At 37.6% G+C, this 25668-nt stretch overlaps 1 protein-coding gene and 1 long non-coding RNA gene across 5 annotated transcripts in view; one reads left to right on the forward strand and one right to left on the reverse strand.

The window, feature by feature from the left end:
• LOC139080368 (uncharacterized) lies at nucleotides 1-23687 on the forward strand. Its single transcript, XR_011534831.1, has 5 exons — nucleotides 1-173; nucleotides 6777-6839; nucleotides 13413-13467; nucleotides 13977-14205; nucleotides 23341-23687. It is a non-coding gene; the product is annotated as an uncharacterized lncRNA (long non-coding RNA).
• The window catches only part of LIN7A (lin-7 homolog A, crumbs cell polarity complex component), a 140992-nt gene that overhangs the window by 106395 nt on the left and 8929 nt on the right, over nucleotides 1-25668 (reverse strand). The window lies entirely within an intron of this gene.

Consider the following 25668-nt stretch of genomic DNA (forward strand, 5'->3'; position numbering starts at 1 on the left):
AGTGCCCAGTAGAACCTGAACCATCTTGCTGGTACCCAACCAAGGGGATCTAGCAGTATGCCGTCATGGGGTATACAGCAGTTGGTAAAAGCCCAGAGGAGTCTAAAAACCAAAAGAGGAGGAAATCAGGTCCCTCCAGTCCAGGCCTGGCTGGTGCTCCAAACAAAAACATGGTGAGTAATAAATTGGATATGAGACTGGAGTTTTAAATGGAATTCTGATTTCTTTTAGCTCTGTAAAAGTACCAGAAACCTGCAAGGCCAGGGTCTGGAAGGAAGCAAAAGAAGACTTTGAGTCAGCAAAATACCTGTTCTTAAAACTATTGCAATAAACTGTGTGTAAGTTATTTATAAGTCCCCTTAAGGTTCTTATTCAGAACCTCCTTATACTTATGAAACTGTTCTACCGAATTTGGTACCAATATAGCAGTTTGGGTTTATTAGTATAGCTCAGACTAGGAGGAATATTACAGATAAGGACTGCAGAGCCTGCTAGGCAAGCACAATGAAAGCAAGAAGATCTCCAAAGTTCTTCCTGAAACTGACTCCTGTCGGCCAACTCTCAGGTTCATATCTCTACCATCCGTCCCGTTATCCAAGCAAAGTACTTGGTTATTACCCTTGCTCCCTCACTCTCACACCCCACATTCCACTAATCCTCACTTCTAAAAGCAACAATAACAAACTTTTATTGAATGTCTATGAAGTAGGAGTCATTGTATGCTAAGAGCTCTACATCTTTTAACCCATTTTATCCCTATATCAACCCTATGTGGTAGTAAATATCCAGATTTTGCAATGAGAAAATTAAGGTTTATTGAGAGTCTAAGTATCGCATTAATGAATAAGAGATCCAGTTTTGGAGTCCAGATCTAAGTGGTTCAAAACTCAGTGCCTTTTAATTTATTCCAATCACAGCTTTTCTTTTAGCAGTTTTTTCCTTCAACATCCAGCCCTTTTATAAGTGCTCTGTGCTCTGCAGGCTTCTTGGTCAGAGGCTGAGCTCTTAACCTTTCTTCCCTCAATAAAGATTAACCCCTATTCCATTTACCAGTATACCTCTCTCAGGTAATATTCATTGATCAGAATCATGTAGAGAACATTTAAATAATAGAGAGGAGTGATTCTCAGCCTTGGCTACCCACTGGAATCACCTGGGGACACCGGAAAAAAACCCACATACCTAGATCCTACCCATATATATTCCTGATTTCATTGTTCTGGGGTATGGCCTGGGCATCAGGATCTTCAGAGCTCCCCAGTGGTTATAATGTGTGGCCATGGGAGAATCATTAATATAGAGTCTCAAGGTACACCCTGGGTATCCTAATAACAATGTTACTTATAATACTAATTGCTGTCACATATAGTGTCTTGTATGGCACTGATCTAAACATTTTATTTCCCTTAACAGCACTATGAGGTAGGCACTATTTTTATCTTCATTTTATAGAAAAGGACACTGAGACCAAAAGAGTTAAAATTACTTCTCCAGGGAAAGACGTAATAAGTTTTAGAGTTAGAATTTGCATCTCAGATTTACAGCTCTAGAATCTAGGCTACATTTGAGATGTGGCTCAAGGATCTATATTTTTAAAATCATTTCCCCCTCCTCTTCTGCAAAGTTAAGAGAGATTAAGCTGATCTGATCAACAAATCCTTGTTTGCAGGCTGAAAGACACGGTTCTCAAATTTTAGTCAACATAAAAATGTTTGGATTGGTGGTTACCATAGGGGAAGGAGTGGGGAGGGCAAAAGGGGTGATTAGGGTCACATGTGAGGGGATGGACTATAATTAGTTTTTAGGTGGGGAACATGATGTAATCTACACAGAGTTCAAAATATATTACGATGTACATCTGAAAGCTATATATTGTTATAACCCAATGTTACTGCAATTAAAAAAATTAAAAATTAAAAAAAATTTAATCCTGGATCACTTAGTAAAAATCGAGATTTAAAAAAAAAGAAGCTGAGTGTGGAGCCTTGAAATCTGCTATTTTAGTAGTCATCTCAGATGGTTCTGATGCAGGAAGTGGTTCACAAATGCACTTTACAGGCTACTGATAATTTAACATGTGATCCAGAACAAAGTGAGTTAACAGCCATCATTTATTCAGTGCTTACTTGCCTTATTTAGATCATCTCATAAAATTCTCACAGGTATGTATATAAAAGTATTACTATTTTTTCCACTATACAGTTAAGGAAAAGTAAAAGAAAAAATGACTAAGGCTCAGAAAGATGAATTCTCTGGCCCAAGGCTGTACAAGTAGTAAATGGTGGGGCAAGGATTCAAACCCAGATATGTTTGACTCAAAATTTCTCCTTTCTGTCACAGAAAAGAGATTAGAAATAAAACAATAAATGTACAGCAAACTTTTTGCTTAATTTTTGAATATAGCATCATAGACCATTGTAAACTGAGGCAAAGTCGTACCACTGCCCAAAGACCCAGGAGGTAACCCTCCAATACATTATGGTATAATCAATATGTTCATATTGATAACATATTTTGATAATTGAAAAATGATCAAATCATCATCAATTGCCTGATGAATGTAAGCTGACATCTTGGAAAGATTTCCTTTAAAATAGGTGGAAAGTTATAAACAGAAACAATAACAAAATATTGGAACTTAAGTGGGATGAGCTTCCAGTGATCTAGAATAGTTCAATTATCATCTTCTCTTTCCTTAATGATGGATTCTGATTAATTTGACTGAAATTTATACTGCAGAATTTGACCCATGATTCATCTAAATCTGGAACCTGGATGAAGATAGAGCTGGATCATTTAAAGCATATTGTCCATTAATTTCATAAAAATTTATTGGTTACTATGGCAAACAATATGAATTATCTACCTCAAAACTATCTAAAACCCTTTTATCTGTTGCCTTCTTCTTCAAAAGCTGGAAAGCGAACATACTTCTCTTTCCAGACATTTTTGTCATTTGGCCAAGTTGTCGTAAGTGTAAAGTCACCGGGTGTGGCTTCCAGGAAGGCTTTTTAAATGGACAAACTGCTAGCATACGCCTTCAGCATTTTGGTCTTTGCACCCTTCCTCTTTCCCCATTCTCTTGCCAGCTATAATGCTTTAAAGCACCTAGAGGTGAAACAGCTGTTTTGTGATCACGAAAATGACTGTCACATGCTAAGGAAGGTGGAGCAGGAAGAAGGAAGGGGCCTAGCCTTCGACATCATCACTGAACTGTTGTACCCGCCTTGAGCTGTGCAACCCCATGATTCTTGCCTATGAGACAAATATGTGCTTTACTATTTGGTTTTCTGTGGCTTGCAAATAAATACAAGCTAACTGATAAAAGAGCACATGACGTCAAAGGCACTATTCTAAGTGCAGGGATGAGGCCGATGTTATTGAGAAACTGGAGTCACATATGGTGTCCTTTGCTTAAGATAGTCGGGAAAGCCTCTCTGAGAAGGTGACATTTGGACTGAGACCCAAATGTTGAGAAGGAGCTAGCACTATGAATACCCAAAGGAGGGGCATCCAGACAAAGAGAATAGCAAGGACTAAGACCCCAAAGTGAGGTGAGCAAGCGACCAAGCCTATATGTTAGAGGAATAGACACAATCAGGGTCAGTAGAACATGGTGAATGAGGCAGAAAGCAATAGTAACAGTGGTGTGCTCGTGAATGATTAACAACCAGCTCTCCAAAACGAACAGACAAATTTTAAAAAAGACCTAATGTGTAGCATTTGCTGATTTCTGTGGTGTAAATACTCCTAGCATGGCCAGTTTCAAACTACCAACACAATACCACTGGCCTGCAAAATTCTTAACTACTTAACCATCAGCTCTCACAAGGCAGAAAGTACCAATCCCAGCACACTGCTATATGAGAGACAAAGTTTAAGAAGTAAATGGGAGCCAGACTTTCGTGCGAAGATCACATAAGAAGGTTAGATTTTAGTGTAATTGCTAAAGAAAGCCATTGGAGAGTTTTGGGCAGAAGAACGATGTGATCTAATTCGCATTTTATAAATACCACCATGATGGTTGTTTGGAATATTAATTATTGTGGACCAAGGGTGTATATAGAAAACCAGTTAGGAAGAAGGCTATTACAGTGGGCTTGGTGGTGGAAGGTTCGACTAGAATGGTGGTAGCAGGGATGGCAAGACACGGACAGCACAGGTGGATAGAAGAAGAATCTGTACCCTGAGGGGGTGCAGAGGTGTATGGTGAGGTCTCAACAGAATGCCTCTTGAGCAGAAAAGGATTTATTAGTGAATACAGTCACATGCCTTAGCAGTGTTTCATCAATAATTGTGGCTGTTGCTTTACTTATAAGCAAATCGTGTCTTATTACACCTGTTACGTATTACAAATTTAATAAGTAACAAGAATAACAAGGGAGAAGAAAAGTATCACCACCCTGAAGACAAAATTATTTTAAAAGGAAATAAAAAGAGGGTGGCACTTTCTCCTGTTACTCTCTTCCTGTCCATTAAAGATCCCTCGATTCAGGGTCAATAAGGGACTATGTATAATGTTTTAGCACCGCACCAAGCAGGTAGAGAATATGGATATAGACCTCAAAGTCAGAGACATGGGAAATATAAACTGTGGTATTACTGATTTTATACAGTTACTGCGAGGTCCAGATGAGATATAATTATAACGAGATTTTCATATAGAGTGCCTGGCGTATGATCTGTGTATGAGATCCATATCATCTTTTCTCCAAATCCGTTCTTCCTGTGAATTCTTACTTCCTGTTCTATTAGTGGCAATGCTTGAAGAGGAAATGTAAAATTATAGGAAGAGAATTTTCTACTCAAATTTCCCTTGACAAGGTGACTAGATGTCCTCTTTTTAAAGACATACTCTTATATTTGAGCAACCACAGTTTAACAGCTATAAACAACTAAATCCATCCCGAAGTCAGTATTTCATGTACGGTATTGTAGAAGTCATTATTCAGATGACATTTTAAATAGTGCACATGAAATATTGACTTATAACTAGCTTTTTGGCATATCTAAAAACTGGGCCAAAGAATATTCAGTTTAAAAATCTAATGCTGTACAACACAGCATAAGCACCAACAAAATAAATAAGTGGTCAATAATGCTTTGTGCTTCCATTGCTGTGATGTGACAGGAAACTGTCAATTTACAAGTTACTAATGAGACATGACAATCAGTGTGTCCTTCTCATGTGACAGTCATCTCTGCTTTGATCCACCAACAACTTGCCATATTCCCTAAATGCAAGGTAACCAGTAAACTCTAGGAAGAACAGCTCAATTTAAATGTGCTCAAACTTTAAAACTTTCTCATTATGCTGTTAAAAATAGCCCACTTTATACTTATTATCAAAAGCTGACTTTTCTTTATGGGATTTGGGATGACACTGAAGTGTATCACAAAAAATGTTTGATACTACTAGCATTTTTAAATCATGAACTTATAGAATGACAAAATCCTGGCCCAGACTCTGCTCAAAGTGTTTGCCAAACCCACTGCCATCAGGGGAACAATTTATGTTACAAAATGAAAACCTGTACTTGCTAAGAGATTCTCTGAAATGGAAGATACCTATTTCCTTTGAAAGTAATTACTTACCCAATAAAGGAGTCTGCAGGTATACAAAGCTTAAGATACAGCTGTCTCTGTTCAACAATCCCTGTCATGTGGCAGGAATGAGTAATGTGTTCCCAGTTTTTCTAGGAATTATGTTTAGTCTTGTGTTCTTTTTCTTTTCCTCTTCTTCCTTCCTTTTTTTTTTAAAAAAAAAAATTCATCTAATTTTCCCAAGTAGCTAAAATTGAAGCTTGCTTTGCCCATCATTACCGGAGACCTCAAGAAATCAAAAGTTCCACGTTCCTTTTTGCTTGAGCTTTCTTTTGTCTCTGTTATATTTGATGTCTTTCCTTTACTTCTATATTTTCACCTCGCTTTTCTATTTAATCCTGCATCCATGTCTACACATCATGACAGCCGACTATAACCTTATTCCTAATGAGAGTGCAACTAGTCCATTTCATTTGTTCTTGTTTCCAGCCTTCATGGCCTCCATGCAAATGAACACCTAACTTGATTGTGTTTTGGGAATCTATGAGGAATTAGACCTGGCCAAAATATAATCTGTTTTTGTGTGTCTGGAAGAAGTTGAACAATCTACTGCCCTCTTTCTGCGTCCTATTAAATTTTGTATATGCCATTGTATCCTAAACAGAATCATGCCAATTGTAGCCACTTGGAAATTGTATGGAATTAAATTTCCTCCTTATATTTATATAAGTATTTGTATTCACTAGTTAACAATGACACTTGGGTCAAGCCCTTTTTGACAACATTTAGGTTTCTTACAAAATGTGAATTCTGAGAAAATGAGGATTTAAGGGACTGGACTCCACCTTTCTATAAAGATCAGATTTAATCTTCTGCAAGTGGGAAGAATAAGAACCAATGGGTATGACTTGACAGTGGATTAGAGTCTATTTTAGCACTTGTGGAAATTTTTAGGGAAGTCTTATTCTAAGCTCTCCGGAGAGGTCATTAAAGTGTATTGTCCAATCTACAACATTCTATATGCAGACAAATTGTTTCAGAAGTTTCTTAAAAAATAAATATGATAAGCACTTATTCATTCACCAATTAAATACTGGAAATACAGCCGTAGGAATACAACTACCACATAAGATTAACAATATGATACTTCAGCAGTGCCTCACCAGCTACCCAGCCTGTCCATCCACACTATTGCTTATTTACACTTCATCTATGACCTCATTCAATTTCAGATGCAGCTGGATGAAAGAACAGAACACCTTTCAAGAGCTTGAAGTTCAACATTAAACTGAAGTGTATGTATTTTACCCTTCCTTCCATAACTCTTTTCCTATCTAATGTTTTCTCAACAAAAGTCAGTTAAACAAGTATTGTCCAGCATCTTAAAATACCAGACACAAAAAGATGTGTACCCTTAGGCTCTGTGAGTTGTAATTCTTCCCTAGCTTAGTACATGAAAAACGACCAAGCTTTTATATTGGTAGTGATCCCATCTGTGCTTATCATAAAATTGGGAGTTTTTCATTATAATTATTATCAGGAAATCCCAATTCCCCTCTTCATAGTGCTCAGGAAATTGAAGGGGAAAGCTTTCATCATGAAATTGCTGGAGAGACACCCAATCAAGTTGCATGTTTTCAGAAAGCTTGCTATAAAGAAACCTTACAAATTTAACTTTTCATGCCCTTGAATAGCTCCTATACTAGAAAACGGATGAATGTTTTTATCTAAGCTGACACTGATATATTATTCTGCTATCAAGTTACTTAATAATATGTTTTCTCTTTTACCCTATCACCGCTGTATCATCTGTCATCCAGTTTCTTAGTTACTTTGAGAATTGTATGGTGAGGTTAGTGTGCTGCTATCTAAGTCTTTAAAAGATGATTAGAGGATAAAGTGAAGCTTGGTGTTTGCAGACATTGTTATGGTGAATAGTTTATATATTTATATATACACATATATGTGAGAACATGATTACTATGAGCTGCATAATAGATGATTTAAAATTCCAAGTGAAAATTGTGAAGTAATGAGTTTCTCCTCATTATGTTAGATTCCCTGGGGCTGCTTTCTCAGACTTTCTGTTGATATTTCATTTATAAACCAAATCTTGGGAATAGAGGAGGAGGAAAAATAATTGTTTAGTAAGTTATTGCATTTGCATAGCAAACTAATAGTAACTAATGAAGTGTTATTTGGTCATAAATACAATTATATGATGTATTGAATAAATTTAAAGATTACAAAAAACAAACTTGAGTGCTTTTTTTCCCAACTATAAAATAAATTCACATCTTGGGGGTTTATAGAGTAAGTATGAATCCCAGTCCTATGCTTTAGATATTTTTTCTTTGTTTAAAAAATATTTTAAAATTTTTGTCTATATTATTAAGTATCCCTAATCTTTTTTCTAAAATTAAAACTTTCAAAGATGGTTCAAAATAATTTAACTAAATAAATCATTTTAGTTTAAAATTGCAGTAGCTATCTTATTTAATTTTCTCCAAATTCCAAAATTCATTATTTTACTAAGAATTTTAATCATAGGCATGTGATGATTGCATTTCTTTAAAATTTTTGCCTTAGGGTAATCATTTTCTTTGTGTTCAGATCATTCTTTATATTAGATTTAATTGAATTCTAACTAGTATTTTATTTACTGAGTCACCAAATATTTCTCTATCAATTTTAACATATGCTCTGGAGTAGTTGAAATATTTTAGAAGTATCTGTTGTTTGAAGAACAGATCTTTGTAAATTCATCTGGACCTGGGGCCTTTCTTAGGGATAAGTTTTAGCTTTTCTTTTCAATTTCTTCTGTTATTGTGCTATTCCGATTTTCTACCACTTCATAGTCAATTGTAAGAATTTCTATGGTCCAACAATGTACATTTCATCCAATTTTCTTTTTTTTGCTCTACAGTTGTATACAGTACGTTAGACTTTTTAAAAACCTCTCCAATATCTATAGTTATGTCCTAGTTCTCACTTCAAAGTTAGTTATTTGTACCAGTGCTCATTTTCCTTGATCAAACATGAAAAAATTTCATCCATTTTATTGGTCTTTTCAAAGATCTAGCATTTGATTTTATGAAATACATTGTTTCATCATCATTTATTTACTAATATCTGCTTTTACCCTTATTGCTTCCTTCATCATTAGCTTAGATTTACGTGTGTATGTGTGTTTTAACGACCCTACATTTTTCTCAGAATTCCACCGTAGCTATATCTTCTTCTTTTGACAAGTAGATCACTCTTTCTAGCCAACCATTTAATTTTGATTTCTTAAAGTAAACGTTATTTAGAGCAAAATAAATTTTTTCCAAGGGAATGGTTTTAAGAGGATTGTACTTTTATTCTTTACTTTTTGATTTCATTCCATACCAATCAGAGAAAATTACTTGTGTGATTTCTCATTTTTGGATTTGAACAGCATTTTTGCAAATATTCCAGATGTTTGAAAATAATAGATAATACAGATACAAACATAATATGTATGCTCAAGATTGTTAAGTAATTTACTGAAATTTCAAGTAGTCTTACTTTTTATTATCTATTTGAGCTGTCAGTCTCTAAGAAAGTTTTGTGAATTGCTAATATTTCCCATGAACAGGTTTTGCCTCATACACATACATTTCTAAACTATGATGCTAGGGACCTAAAGGTTTAGGATTCTAATAGTCTCAGTAATTTTTCTCTACAGTAAACATCAACCTTTGTCACACTTAATTTTGGCTTAAATTTTATTTTGCCTGATATTTTTAAATTATTCTGACATGTTTTTGTACTAACTTTTCCCTGGTATTTCATCTTTCATCTCTTTATTTTCAAACTCTCTCTTTATGATTGTTTCTCATATCAGCTTATCATTTTCTTGATTTTCTCTCATATTTATTTTTTAAAGCATGTATTCTGTTTCCTCTATTCATTCTATTTTCTCTGGGGTAACTTTTGTTTTTTTTGAAATAGGTACCTTTATAAATTCCATTATTCTCAAAGAGTTGGTGATTTTTCTGTTTTGTTTGTTTTGGTTTGTGTGTGTGAGGAAGATTGGCCCTGAGCTAACATCTGTGCCAGTCTTCCTCTATTTTATGTGGGATGCTGCAAGAGAGTGGCTTGACAAGCAGTCCTAGGTCCACGCCAGGGATCCAAACCTGTAAACCCCAGGCCGCCAAAGCAGAGCACTTGAACTTAACCACTACGCCACCGGGCTGGCCCCTGATTTTTTTGTTTTTGTTTAATATTTATACTTAAGGATTTATATTAGACTGTATGCTTCCATAATCAGATAGGTATTCCCAATCACAGGTGAATACAGAGCCTAATAAGAGCCTGCTTCTAAGACTAGGTATGCAGGTGGCCAAGGAATGGCCACTTCAGCAAGGAGGAATAAAGAGATAGTTTGTCACTGGTGTCATGATTCAGTCACTCCCAGCCTTCAGCACTTCTTAATAGTCTGATACAACAATGATGAAGGCAGAACTAGAACTAAGATACTCTGAATCCCAGGCCAGATCTTTTCCCACCACACCGCTCAATATTTAACTGAAATTGTTCAGACTTGTTTTTGTCCTTTGATCCTAATTAAAAATAGCTTGCTGTATACACAAACGCGTACAATCAAGAATGATTCCAACATTTTCTAAATCAATATTCACATATCTACTACATCAGTGTTCATGTTTTATGAAATTGAGATATATCAGTAACAAAAGTTAAAATGAAAATTTGATCCAGGGGAAAGAATAATGAAAATAATCAAAATAAATGCTGTCGTTTTAATATGCACAATTGTATGCAGAGTATCTCTTACCGGAACTAGGTGTCTGTATACACCTATTGATACCATAGGTAAGTCAAACGTAAGTGAAATACACTAATTTTGCCTGATTTTTATCAAAAAGTTATCCATTTTAGGAGTGTGAACTAGTATCACAGAGTTGGAAGGGACTTTATGTTCCAATCTCTACTTTCTACATACAAAAAAACTGAGGTCAAAGGACACTATCATTTGCCTGAGGTTTTGATCACAGGGATGATTTTGGGAAGATGAGAGTTTATCATCAAATGAAAGATAATTACTGGAGAGAAAAGACTGAAGCCATGAGACTAGGTAAGAGATCTTGTATGAGAGAAGAGCCATTTCTATACTGTTGTGTACTCGAGATAATGACAATGCAGAGCAAAGTTTGCCTTTTTAAAATCACACACAGAAATGAGAACTTTAAAAAAAAAAACCAAACCATTCTAATTGGAGTATCTCAGTGTAGTTTTAATTTGCTTTCTCTAGATACTAATGATACTAAATATTTGTTCATATGCTTACTTGCCATCTGTACATCTTCTTTGGTGGAATGTCTACTCAAATCTTTTGTTTATTTTTTTAAATAGGTCATTTATTTTGATTGTTGAGTTTTAAGAGGTCTTTATATAGTCTGGATACAAATTCTCTATCAGATATGTTTTGCAAATATTTTTTCCTAGTCCTTGGCTTGTCTCCTAATTTCCTCGATACCTTCTAAAGACCAATAATTTTAAATTTATCATCATTTCGTATTATGGTTCATGCTTTTTACATTCAATCTAAGAAATCTTGGATTAACCCAAGGTTCCAAAGATTTTCTTCTATACTTTCTTTTGAAAGAATATAGTTTTAAGTCTTAAATTTATATCGATGGCCCATTTTGAGTTGACTTTTGAGTAAGGTATGAAGGGTTGAGGCTGGATATTTTGCATATAGGTATCCAATTTTTATGGTACCACTTAGGTACTTTAGATACCTTTTAGGTAGCCTTTCTCCATTGAGTTTCCTCAGCACAACTGTTGAATATCAATTGGCTATATATTCGTGAGCCTATTTCTGAACTTTATTCTATTTCATTGATCTGCATATCAATACTTACACTGTCACACTTTCTTGATTATTGTATCTTTATAGTAAATTTTGAAATGAAGTAGTAATATAAACCCACCAATTTTGTTCTTGTTTTTCCATATTGCTATTCCATATTCTCTGTATTTTCATATAAATTTTACAATTAACTTGACAATTTAAAAAAAAAGACTTCACATTTTAACTGGGATTTTGTTGAATCTGTATAACAATTTGGGGAAAACTCACATCTTTAAAATATTGAATCATGCAATACCATGAACATAGTATATCATTCCATTTATTATACTTTTAGTTTTTCTCAGCAATGTTGTAGTTTTTAGTATACAATTCTTGCACATATTTTGTTAAATTTGCAAAAATCTTCAATGTTAAATGTTTCAAGATTGTGATGCTATTGCAAATATTACTGTTTTTAAATTTTAGTTTCCTATTGTTCATTGCTATTATATAGAAATACAATTGATATTTTTATGTTAGCCTTATATCTTTTCACCTTAGTAAAGTCACTTATTAGTTTTAGCAGCTTTTTGATAGATTTTGTAGGATTTTCTATATAGATAATCATTTTGTCTGTGAATGAAGACCAACCACTCCAGCTTTTTCTGTCACCACGTTCTATTTTGAATTCTTATTACAGGCTCACTCCTTTTTATCTGTCATATGCTATCTTGCCACAAAAACTTAAAACCTTTTTTCCTACACTCTTTACCAACTGAATGCTTATTCATGCCTCAGATTTCAGGTCAAACATAACTTCTTCAGGGAAGCTTTCTCTAGGACAATTCTCCATGTTATCCCTTTCATTCAGTTACTTTTCATTAATTCAACAAATACTAAGTACCTACTATTAAATGTCTACTATGCACCCTGGTTCTTTCATAGCACCATCTATCTTTGCTTCCTAGTACTCATCATTATTGTAATTTTACATTTATCTCTGTAATTATTGGACTACTGTCTCCCGTATATTGTAAGCTTCATAAGAACAAGAGCCATGATTGGTTTCTGTTGTCTTTTGATGTCCATGCCCAGCTGAAGACTGTAACATGGCAAGTACTCATTAAATATTTATTGAACAAATAAATGAGCCAAAAGAAAATAGTTGTCCAGAAGATGGAGGAAATATTTTGGGGTAGGCTTGACTTGCTTGATGCTATTCAACACACACTGCTCAAGACTGTTCACTGACTCTATAGTCATAATTCAATCTCTATAAACATGAAAATTATCAGAAACTTTTTTTGAATGTAATTTTAAGGAAGTTCTGGGGTATGGAGTTTGTAAGTTGGGTTGTAGACTCTAAGAATGAGGACTTAATTTTAAAATTCACAAATAAAACATTTAATTGGGTAAAAACAGATGCTGCAACCTCATATTAGATTAAAAATAATTTAATATTTTCTTGTCAGATGAAAAAATTTTAATCCCATAGACCACTAGTAGTCCTTAAAATTATACTTGTACCTTTTCTAGTTTGTGAGTCATTAGGATATAATTGACTCAAAATAAACAGGCAAATGAAATAAACTTTAAATGACTTGTTTAACAAGGTCTTGAATTTATAGTAAATAGCTTGTTTCTGTTCCATTTAAGAGAAGATTAAATAAAATAAGCTTAGCTTTGTTTTGTCTTTTGAACAAGATAAATAAGATCCCAGGACTTAAGTCTGAGTATGAATTCATGTTTTCAGTAATACAAGGCCAGTTCTAACGTCATAGAAGTTCAAAAGCAGTGACTGAGAAAAGCACATTACTAACCTGAAAATCACTGTTTATTCAAAGGCATTATGTTCTTCTCAGGTATGGGGGTATATGATGGACTTAACACGTGACTATTACACTCAAGGAATACTTTAAACTGAATTGATGTGAAATCAATATGGCTATTCTCACCATCAATCATAGATGTCCTTTAAAAAATGCATTCTATAGAAAAAATGTAATATACATATTTTAAAATTGAACAGGTCTTAAAAGTGACTCAAGCCAGTCTCCTGAAAAGTGGAAAAAGAAATCCTTTCTGTGAGTTGAACCACTATACTTGCTTTTCTATTATCATACCAGGCAGTATGTTGTAAAATACAAATAAGCATTTTAGGAATTCCAAGATATGAGTAAATGTTTTACATTTCAAGAAAAAATAAGAATAAAAAACATGGGGGATTTTTGGTGGAAAAAATCAGGATTTATTGTTTTTATTTGCAATTAAAATGTCAAATGCAAGAATTCACATGGCAAGGAGTAAGTTGAAGAAAACACAGGTGCCTAATTCATAAGCTACAAAAAACAGTACAAAGGTGACCATCTGGGGAGAGCTGGCTGACTTAATTTTCCTATGAGCTTACCGTCTGCTCCATATTTTTCTTCCAAACGCCACATTGTGACCTTGAAAATGCAACTACATGTTTTGCTACATGCATTTCCTTCTAAATACAAATGCAGGTAGACATAATTATGCAAAGGATATTAATACAACAAAAGACATATTGTGCTGTATTTTATTTAATCTCAGTTTTCTGATCTTTTAAAAGGTTTTGTTTCTGGTGGTGACGCTTTTTCAGCCTTTGAGTCATTATATAAGCTCCTACATTTTCCATGATACACCTGCAGTGCTGACAAGCACAGTTTTAAGAAATAAGTGCTTCTTTGAGAATGATGGTTCACAAGCAGGCCCAGAAGGTAGACCTCTGAGAATGTCAAGGAGAGGAGATGCGAACCTAGGATTGTAATCCTGATGTAGACACAACGGATCATCATGAGGTAAGGCTCACAGGAGGAATGGCAAGGCTAAAACAGTGAGGAACGCCTGGCTTGTCACAAAACACTGATTGCCCAAGTCCCCTGAGCATGTCGGGATTGCCGAAGGAGGCATCACACTCTACTGACACGGGGAACTAATATGCGGAGCAGAAAAACACTTGTTACATTGGTTTTCTTTTTATATCTCAGTCTGAATACTGAAAATGATGCTTGTCATACTAACAAAAAGGTACTTACTGTTAAGTACTTGTTGCCATATCTTTTCTAAAACTAGGCTTTTGCTCTATCTCGCATTTTTTTCTGAAAAAGAAATCTGTCGCTATTCTTCAATATTCCTAATTCATGCTCTAATTATTTCAAGATTATTCTTCTGCACTATATACTATATGGAATATGTGCTTCTGAAATTTGTTTCCAGCCTTGAACACTTTGCCAAGTCAAAGTCCCAATTTATACTTGGTTGTGCCCTAGCATCTTTAAGCTCATTAAGTGCTAAGCTAAACTCATCAACTGTGTGGACCAACATGTTTCCACTTTGACTTTTTCCTTTCCCTATTTTCACTACCTATTATTCAGTAAGGCATGCTCGTTTTTATCTCTTCCTTCCTTTCCATTTCCATGACTCCTCCTCAAGTTCAAGGTAGGACATCCAGATTACAATGATGATACAACCCCAAACTGTCAAACTGTTCCAAAGAATAATAGGGTTCCTTGAACAGAGTTCCATGATCTGCATATTCCATACAACTTGGGGATTCACAAAGTATATCACAGGCCACATAAAGAAACATCTTTAAGTTTGTTTAACCTAGTGTTTGGGAAACCCAATGCTTCCTAAATCATTTTACCATGGAAACGTTTTCAAGGAGCTTCCCAAAAAATCTCCCAGGGTAAAGTGTGTAAAACACTTGTCTTTACCACACATTCAATCCTGCAACGAATTTTCATGTTAGTTAATAAATATACAGCTCAGGTCATTCCACTTCCCTGCTCAAAATTTTCACACACTCTCAATTACCCATTAAACAAAGCTAAGCACCTCTATCTGTCTGCAACCTACATGTTTCATCCCAGTTGTCATGACTTCATTCATCTCTGTGGTTCACCAGATGTCAAGCTTAGGATCTATTGTACTACAATTGCTCATCCCCACATCACACAAATATGTTTCACCAAGTAAATGTGAACCATCACTTAGCAATGAATCAACATTTTACACACAACTACGGTACCAGAAACATCTCTTTAAAGACTTAATGGTTTCCTGATGTTCTCTAAACTTAAATCAAAGTCTTCTTTGCGGAAGAAAAGTATGTTTACATTCTTTTCCCCATGATTTGAAAAACTCTGCTGTAGATAATTAAAGCTACCTGCACTGAATATTTTTGGTAAACTAATTTGTCATATTGTACTTTTTTTTCTGAAATAAAAGTGGCATGTGGTGCTTGGCATAATTGAGTCAGCTGGGGAACTGATGAGTAGACGTGGAAGGATCATATTATCTGTGATCACTTCAGTTTTTAACCAACGTCACAATACATATTCTTGTCCAATTTCAAAGAAAAAGTAACACCTATTGAAAATATTTCTAAACCATCAACAAATTTTAGGTTATAATTTTAACTGAAACGGTACTTATTTGTTTAAGAAATATTGAATTGTGCATCTGCTTTGGGTCAAGCATTGTACTCGGCAAAAAGAAGTTAACAAGATGGACACAGTTGTTGCCACAGTGTATAGTTCTTACCATTTTTAGACTTAGGAGTGTCCAGTAGGTTGAGTATTGTAGTTCCCTCCAGCTACTATACTATGTCTTTGCTCCTTTGAAAGCAAAAGTTCTCCGCAAAAGTTGTTCGCATTTTCCCTAAATTATCTGCTCCCATTCTCTGTTGAACCCACTCCAATGAAGCTTTTACCTCCTATTTCAACAAAGTGTCAGGACCAACAATGACCTCCACACCGCTAGACACAATGGTCAATTCCCAGATGACATCTTACCTCTCCTATTAACGTTTAACACAGACAGTCCTTCCCATCTTATTAAAAGGCTTCATTTACTTGGCCTCTCATCACCACTCTTTTTGAGTTTTCTTCTCTGCCTTGTGCCTCCTCATCTTCTCAACCTTTAAATGTTGGACTTACCCAGAGGTGAGTCATCAAATTTCATGTCTTTTCATCCTCCAGATTGCTTTAAATACCATCTATATGTTGATAATTCCCCTATTTATATCTCCATCCTGGACTTTTCCCTTGAGTTCCAGAATTTACATATAGCTGCCAACTCAGACTCTTTCTTTGAGAGTCTAATAGATATCCCCACATATCCAAAATCCATATTCCTCCTGGACAAAATTCTTCCCACTATGTTCTTCTATATTCTTCCCAATCTGAGTAAGGGGGAGTTCACCTTTTCAGATACTCAAGCCAGACCCCTGTTTCATCACTGACTGCTTTGTTTCTTTCACACCCTATTTTCGACCTTTCATCAAATCCTGCTGGCTAAGTCTTCCATATGTAACCAGAATTTACCACTTACCACTACTTTTCCGGCTGCAATCGGATCCCAACCACCATCATCTCTGATCCGGATTCTTTTCATTACTTTCTAACTAATCTCCCTGTCTGCCCTTTCTTTACCTGCTCGGGTCAACATAGCAGAGGAAACCTGTTCAAACAGAAACCACTCCTGTGGTTTTAATACCTTAGAGTAAAAGCCAAGTCTTTAAAATAGCAAGCCTCCGCCTCACACAGTCGGTGGGCACAGCGGCCTCGCATGTGCTGGGCTCAGCTCCACGAAACGTCCACCCGTTTTCCAGGAGGCCGCCGAGGGGGCCATCAGCAGCCGTAGGTGCCACGTCTGGCGGCGGGTTGCTCAGGGCTTTTGCTGAGACCTGACTGCTTGGGCCCTCCCTGCCCTAGCTGCCCCAGCAGCACTGGAGGGAGCTGAGCGCTGACCTGTTGCTGAGCTGGCTGGGCTGGACCCAGTCCCCAGGCTGTGACCTCCCAACTGCACCTCCAAAAGATGGGCACCACAGAGGCCAGGCCCTGGACCCGGGGCTGGGATCCCTGGACCGAGGTGAAACCCCTCTGAGGCTTGAGGAAGTGGGGCGGGAGTTCCACCAGGCCCGTGGAGGGCTAGTCCTGAAGTCCTCTGGATTCTCTGAGTCCCCGCTCCCGGCCCTGGACCGCGCACCGTAGAGCAGCCTGTGCAGCCTCGCGCCACCTCGCCACTGCTCCTGGGGCTGCACCTTCGGGACCTGGCGTTCCTAGCAGCATCCAGCCAGAACCCGCAGCCAGCCCGTTCCTGCTGTGCCCTGCCCATCCCAATGGCAACTGTAACGACTAAAACATCACATGTCAAAAATAAAAAATAAATCTCTCTCTGACTTCATCTCTTAACACCCTTTCCTTTGTTCACTCTGCTCCAGCCACAATGGGCTCATTGCTGTTCCTACACTTGTAGAACATTATTGTCTCAAGGCGTTTACGCTTGCTGTTTCCTCTGACTGGGCCACTTGTCCCCAGTTATCCTCAGGGCCAACTCTTCATTTACTTACAGATTCTCTTCTGAAACACCAAATGCGTGAGGACTTCCATGGTCTTTTGTATAAAAGAGCCACCCCCACTTCCTCAGCTCACTCATCCCCTAACACTGCCTCATGTCTCCTCACCTGCTCGCAAAGCTAGGAAGAACTCTGCGCTTGTTTACTGTCTTCTGTCTACCCTCCACTCTCACCCACTAGAATATAAGCCTCACAAGGGTTGAGAAGGCATCTGTTGTGTTCACTACTGCATCCCCAGGGCCTGGAAGAGGGGTTGGGACATAGGAGGCACTCGAAAAATATTTGTTGAGTGAATGATTGAGTGAATTTACAAAAAGGCACTGTAAGGTGCTAGGAAAGCATAAAAAGGAAGGATCTAACCTAGGCTGAGGGAGCAAGAAAAGATTTCTTGAGGAATCTGAAACCTGAATGCTAAGAAGATAAGTGGGAGTTTGTACTGAAAAGGGAAGAGGAAACGAGAGTTTTCCCACAAAGAGAACAACATTGCCAAGACTCTGAGTTTATTTAGTTATTCAACAAATATTGATTAAATATCTACAACGTCCCAGGCTATGTTCTAGGCATGTGGGACATAAAGAGTAAAGGGGAAAGGCTATATACAAATAAATATTTGGTATATGGTCAGTTAATAAAATTAGGAACATATTAAGATATACTAAGAATGTTGGACAATGGGAAGGCACTGAAGAGTTTATGCAAGGGATGACATGATCAGATTTATATTTCAGAAAATCAAAACCAGACACAAGCCTTATCTCCAGTACCTGCCTGTTTTAATACTTAACCCACAGTTGCTTCTTTTCAAGTTCAACAGTCATTTCTAATATATGCCTATTGCATCAGATAAAGTGAAAATGGTGCTATTTAAGTGATTTTTCCCTGTATGTGAATACACAAAAATGGTCTTATAAATAGAAATTTTCAAACTTTTCAAAACTTTAATATAATTTGACATTTTACTTTTTTTAAAAACTATTCTTTCAGCATTTTTTTCTCATATTTTTCAATAATCTTTTTAAAATTTCCATCTCATGTTCTTTACTTATCTCCTCTATTCTTTTAAAATATATTTTTAAAATAATTATAAACATGCTTATTTTACAGTCTCTTTCTGATTTCTTCTATATCAAGTTCTTTTAGTTTTGCAGACATACCTTGTTCTCTCCAAATTTCTGTTCCCTCTGCCAGAAACGCAGGGCTCATTCACGCAGCACTGACTCACTCCAGTGTTCTACGTCCTTCTCATACGTTTCACATATTTAACTGTGAGTGCACCTTTGTGAGACAGGCATTGTTTATTCTGTGAGAAACCGATGTAGCTAGATGTTTCTTCAGAATGCTTTCATTTTACTTCCTCTAGTCTGTTCTAGCCTAGGACTCATGTTATGTAAAGTTCTTGAGGGAGAGTTTCCTGAACCAAGTCTGGGGCATGCATTCAGACTCCGAGCTAAGTTCTGAAGTGTAGGGGGTGGGTACAGCGTAGATCTAAGGACTCAGCCCCGGCTCCTGCTTTGCCTCCAGCTGTGGGGCTTATTTCTGAGTCTGAGACCTCTTGACGTATTTTCGTCTCCCCCTCTCCGCTTCTGCCAAGATGTCAGCTCAATACCATCACCATTCCAGCCATCCCTTCCCCTTTCATTTGCGGCACCTGAGGATCATGCTTTCTCGCTTACAATCTAAGCTAAAGACAGTTTTTAATTGCTCCATTTTATCTGGTACATCTTGATGTTTGTAATAGGAGAGGTTCTGTGTTAGCTCAGTGTGCCATAATACAGATCCACTCAAATTAATCTCTGAATTGGATTTTAACTTGAAATATGAGCAACAACATAAAGACAGTCTGCATAACCAAACAGTTGCTCAGATGTGCAAACAAGAACCAAAAATTAGCCAGGCTGCAAAAACGCCTTCAAAGTCTGTCTTCCCGACTGGGAAGATGGTTTCTTACTCCACTACGTTAATGTGAATTTTATCTCACATTGGATGAGTTAACTTTGCGAAACAGAGAGTAGTAAAGGGTGTAAAAGCCCCTCCAAGCAGAGAGAAGGGAGCCCAGGCTCACTCGCCAGTGGCAGATCATGGGCAGAAGAGGCACCAGGAGCCATACAAGTGGGTAAGAAGACTTCAGCTAAAATTTCTAACAAATTGATGAAAGTCCAAATGTAAGCGAGCATGAAAGTATAGAACCTCTGGGGATGGAAAATATTCCAGGCTTTTTTCCACAAACTTTTGCTGGAAACTCATGAGAAAGAATGGACCAGGGTGAAGAATAGAGGTGAAGACCCATTACAACTGGGAGAAGGTAAAAGAAAAAGCCCTCTACCCCAAGAAGCAGGGAGAGAGAGGCAGGAAACAGTCCCATTTCCAGGATCCTATAACAATAGGGTTAGAGGTGCCCTACCACTGGGGAAAGGGCAGAGAAGTCTTCCACACAAGATCCTCCAACGACAAAAGCAGTTCAGGCTGGTAGACCAAAGAGAGGCAGGACCACTGAAAATGCCCCATCCTTCCTAAGACTGAGGCTGGGCCAGGACAACAGAGAAGACCCTTTGCCCCTGCAACAGGCCAGTAGGTATCAAGTAACAAGCAACAGCAGTCTACCCCTGGGGGAAGGTAGAGAGCAGAGAGAGAACCATCTGGGACACGCTGCACAAGGAAGACTGAGAGGTGAGGGTGGAGCTCCTCAAATGGTTAAATTGAAGATAAATATAAAAGACATTTTCTCTTCCTTATTTTTTTAATGCTCTAAAAGCAGAGGTCAGCAAACATTTTCTGTAAAGAGTCAGAGAGTAAATAGTTTCAGCTTTACAGGCCAAATGGTCCCTGTCGTACCCAACTCCGCCATTGTAGCCCCAAAGCAGCCACAGACAATATGCAAATGAATGAGCATGGCTGTGTTCTAATAAAACTTCATGATGGACACCGAAATTTGAATTTAATATAATTCTCATGTGTTATAAACATTATTCTTTTTAGATTTTCAACCATTTAAAAATGTAAAAAAAACATTCTTACAGGCTGGATTTGGTCTGGTGGCTATAGCTTGTAACCTCGGGTTTAAAGCAAAGTAAGTAGCAACGAATTATGGGTTTTAGCATAGGTACAACAATAGCAGGAAAGACAGGAGGGAGCAATTGTAAGTATACCGCATATAAATAATACTATTTGAAAGAAGACTGTGATAAATTAAAGATGTGTGCAGTCAACCCTAGGGCCACCACTGTAAACCATAAAAGAAAGACTGACAGCAAGACGAGCAAAGGCCTCCATCAGTATCAGGTCAGTAACGTATTATTTGAACATAAAGCAGTTGATTAGTTAGAGCGCCTTTAATTTGGAAAAACTGTAATTTACAAATAATAAATCTCATCTTGAAAATTATTCAGGAGAAACTTTCAGGAAAAAAATAATTAAATTTATTTTCTTTTAAGCTCTGAAAATAATGGAGAGCAATCCAAGAGGAGAAACTTTAAAAACTTGTTAGTACAGTACGGTAATACAGAGGTTTGTAAACCTAGAGGGAAAAACATGAAAGAAAACGAGAAATTAGGGCCTCTGCATGGCCTAGTGGGTAAAGTTCTGTGCGCTCCTCAGGCAGCCTGGATTTGCAGGTTGGGATCCTGGCAGGGACCTGCTCCACTCCTCAGCCATGCTGTGGAGGCATCCCACATGCAAAGTGGAGGAAGATTGGCATGGATGCTGGTTTGGGGTAAGTCTTTTTCACCAAAAAAAAAATAATAATAATTAATTTTTTTAAAAAAACAGGAAATTCAGCATACCTTAATGTGTACTGATGCACAACTAATCTCGCCTATGGCTTCTTTCTGCAACTACTTAGGATAGAGGATTTCTGGGGCCAAGATCATGTGATGATTGCTACACTGTCCTAGTCAGCTCAGATTGCCGTAACAAAATATCATAGTCTAGGTGCTTTAAAAACAGACACTTGGCACCAGCCCGGGGCATGGTGGTTAAGCTCCGTGCGCTCCACTCTGGCAGCTGGGATTCAAGGGTTCAGATCCCGGCACAGACCTACATCATCAGCCACGCTGTGGCGGCGACCCACATGTAAAGTGGAGTAGGATGGGCATGGATGTCAGCTCAGGGCTAATCTTTCTCAGAAAACAAAAAACAAAAACAGATATTTATTTCTCACATTTCTGGAGGCTGGGAAGTCCAAGATCAAGATGCCAGGAAGTTTTTTTTTCCTGGTGGGAGCCCTCTCCCTGGCTTGCAGACATCTGCCTTCTGGACGCATCCTCACATGGTGGAGAGAGAGCGAGCTCTGGTCTCTTCCTCTTATAAGGACACTAATTCCATCATGGGGGCCTCACCCTCAGGAATTCCTATAAACCTAATTACTCCCCAAAGCCCCCACCTCCTAATACCGTCACATTAGGAGTTAGAGCTTCAACATAGGACTTTTGGGGGGGGGACACAAACATTCAGTCCAAACATGCACTCAATCTTAACACTTTGCTATTTGCATTTATCATTTGGATGCCAAACTGGCAATACTTAGAAAATGTGTGAACTCAGAAGAAATGAGTGTCTGCATGATCACAGAATACCCCATTATTCAGAAGCAGTATCTGTCAACTTCAAGTAACTAAAATAGGTCTCAGAGGCTGGAGTGATGCAGAATTTCGCTTTGATCCATCAAAATAATTATTTCAGCATTCCTTCAGTAAAGTGCATCAATTTTTACTAGCTTATTTTATCTTCCACTATTCCTTTATAAAAACCCCATTTTCTAGAGAGTACATGCTGTACTGAAAAAGAAAAGGAAATGAACTCTATATTTTTAAATTAAACATTAATAATCTGGGGCCTAAAGGAGTGCGCTTCAAGAAAAGGAAATGAACTCTATATTTTTAAATTAAACATTAATAATCTGGGGCCTAAAGGAGTGCGCTTCACTTATCTGTAAGTTTTGTTTAGATGGAACGTTTAAGCTACACAAACAGGGCATTACTTGGGCCACTGAAATTCATAGCAAAACCTGAAGACATGCATTTTAATGATCGTGGGTAAGCAGAGAGTGTTTCTGCCCTTCGGGACATTTAGAGCTAATCTTGATGGAAAAAAAGAAGGCAGAATTTTCTCTCTGCCTGAAATTCAGGTTCTGCTACACCCCCAAATCCCTCTCACTTATCCCACTTGGAGGCAAAGACTCTGGGAAAGAGGATTTGGGGCTCTATTATCACTTTTTCACACCCTTACAAGCACTTGTCAAAATTCCAGGTCTATGAAATTTTGGCTGTGCATTGCAGACCACTGGAGGGTAATCTGAATGTCACAGTCATTATCTCTTGGGTCACTGGCACAGCATGGGAAGAACGAACAGAATATTGATAGTACTTTCTCATAATTCTATTCATGGGCATTTTGATCTTTAGTACTAAGAAATTAATAACCACCACTAATAATAAGCACAAGCGTTTATTAAACACCTGCTATTTTCCAATAATTGTGCTAGACTTTTAAAATACATCTCTTAAATTAATCTTTGTCAACGTTGGTATACGTTCCTTTTATAAGCATTGGACAGGTTCTTTCCCTTTTGTCCTAGGCGACACGCTCCCCTGGTGTGCCTCCTACCTGCCTCCCTGTTCTCTGAAGCCTTTGCCAGCACCTCTGCGTCTGCTGTCCAGTACAAGTTCAAGTTCCTCAAGGCTCGTTACAGACTGATGCACTTGCTCTCCACAGTGTAGCCGGTGATTAAGCCCAATGCCTCAAGAATCAACCAGCCTGAGCTCCAATCACTTTATTTAGCCTCTTTATGCCTCAACTCCCACATCTCCAAAATACTAATAGCATCTGCCTCAAAGGTTTGTTGTGAGAACTAATTGAAATGAAACATGAAAAGTGCTAAGTCCAATGCCTTGCATGTAGAAAATAAATACTCAATATGTGTGAGTTGTTGTTAAAATACTAACTATGTGATCACAAATTATCTACCTAACATCTATCCTCCCTAGACTGCAAGCTCTACCCCTAGCCCTTGACTTGGTACCTGGCTCGCGGTAGACTCTCATTCACCTTTCCTTGAATGGCCAAGTGAAGGAGGAGTCAAAGGGACGTATCACCATGTGAAGTGGGTGTCCTTATTCCTGTACTAAGAATGAGAGAAATAAAATGTGGAGAGAGTAAGCAATATTCGAAGCCTCCACAGATAGTAAGCGGCAGAATTGTAATTCAAGTCCGTATCTGTCTAAATCTGAAGCCTGCGCACTTTTCATTTCTTGCACTGGGAAAAACGCACATCCCAGGGAGAAGAGGTAGGAAATAATCGATGGGTATTGAGCACGACTGTGAACCTGGCAGTGTTCTAAGCACTTGCTTGGGTTTTCTCAGTTAATTTTTACAGCACCCTTAAGAGGTAAAGACTAGTATTATTTTAATTTTACAGATGAAGGCTAAAGTGCAGAGAAGATAGTAACAGGCCAAGCTTCCACAGCTGGGAAGAAACAGGAATAGGTAGGATTTGAACCCAGTCGTCTGGATCCAGAGCTCACACCCCTGACTGGCACATGTATGCCTGTCTCAGCATCATGTGATGCTTCACAACTAAACAGCACTAAAAGACAGTCAAAAAGTCATTCTTGGTTATATTTTCCCCAGTCAACTATGTAGTACTCTTTTGAGTCTTCATATAAACAGAATAAAATAAAAACACTGAACATCTACATAAACTCCAATCCTTGTCCTAAACAATTACTGAATCTTAAAGACCATCTTTAACAACTTTTCCAATTTATCATTCAACTTTTGTCTACATTTCCAGTAATCCACTAATATGATGGTCCCTAATCCTAGAATTCCATTCCGATTTTGAACTGGATAAATGTAGGGAATTTTTTCTTGAACAAAAATCTGTCGTCTGTGTCCTCTGCTAACTTACCTAGTTTAACTCCCTGAAACTATGCGATATTTGAAGACAAACCATGAATCTATTCAGCATACACTGGAGCACTTGTCTTTCAGGCACTGTGACAGGCAACGGGTACACAAAAGTGAACGCAAATAACTCATGTTGTTGGGGTGGCAACAGTGTAAATGAATAACTTCAACCTTGAGTGGTAAGTGTTCTGCTAGAATTATAAAAAAAGGGTTATTGAAGCATCAAGAAAAGTGATTTGAGGAAAGAGTGAGTTGCAAATTAGGTGTGTATACAGGAAACTATTCTTTTGACCTCCAGGAATCTCCAAATGCTTCCTGCTTCTAGATAATACTGAAATAAACAGGGTCCCTGCTTCTTAGTATAGTCCGAAGGCAACAAACATGGTCTCTCCCTGCCCTCTGGCAGTAGGGCAGGAGTATATGACTTCTAGGATCAGGGAAGAAATAATTTTCATTGTTGAGTGGTTACTATCTATCAGGACTGTTCTAAGTACTTTACATATAATAACTCATTTAAAGCCAACATTCTATGAAGTCAGTGCTATTTTTATCACTTGCCATTTCACAGATAAGACTGAGATTCAAAACAGTCTAGAAACACTAGAAGTTGCAGACCTAGTAAGCGGAAAAGCAGGGATTCAAACCAGAGTCGGCTGGCTTTGGAGGGCATGTTTTAAGTGCCATGCTAAACTGCCCTGGCCCCAGCCCACAACTGAATCACAATGGCTTGATCAAGGTACAGGGCCTGCCTGAGAGATTCAAGATGGTGGGGTGGAGTCCAGTGGAGCGAGTTCACTGGACAGTACAACCAAGGGCAGTGAATGACCAGGGCTGGCTCCCTGTTCCTGGTGGATGAATGAATGAAGACTATATTTATTTCCATTAAATTTGATCTCTTTTACTGCAACTTGCCATTCAAGCTAGGCATAATTTTAGAATATTGATATGCCTGGCCAAAACATTTGCTATTCCTCCCAGTTCTATGTGACCTGTAAAA

Source organism: Equus przewalskii, chromosome 29 (genome assembly GCF_037783145.1).
Source record: "Equus przewalskii isolate Varuska chromosome 29, EquPr2, whole genome shotgun sequence".
Classification (NCBI taxonomy): domain Eukaryota; kingdom Metazoa; phylum Chordata; class Mammalia; order Perissodactyla; family Equidae; genus Equus; species Equus przewalskii.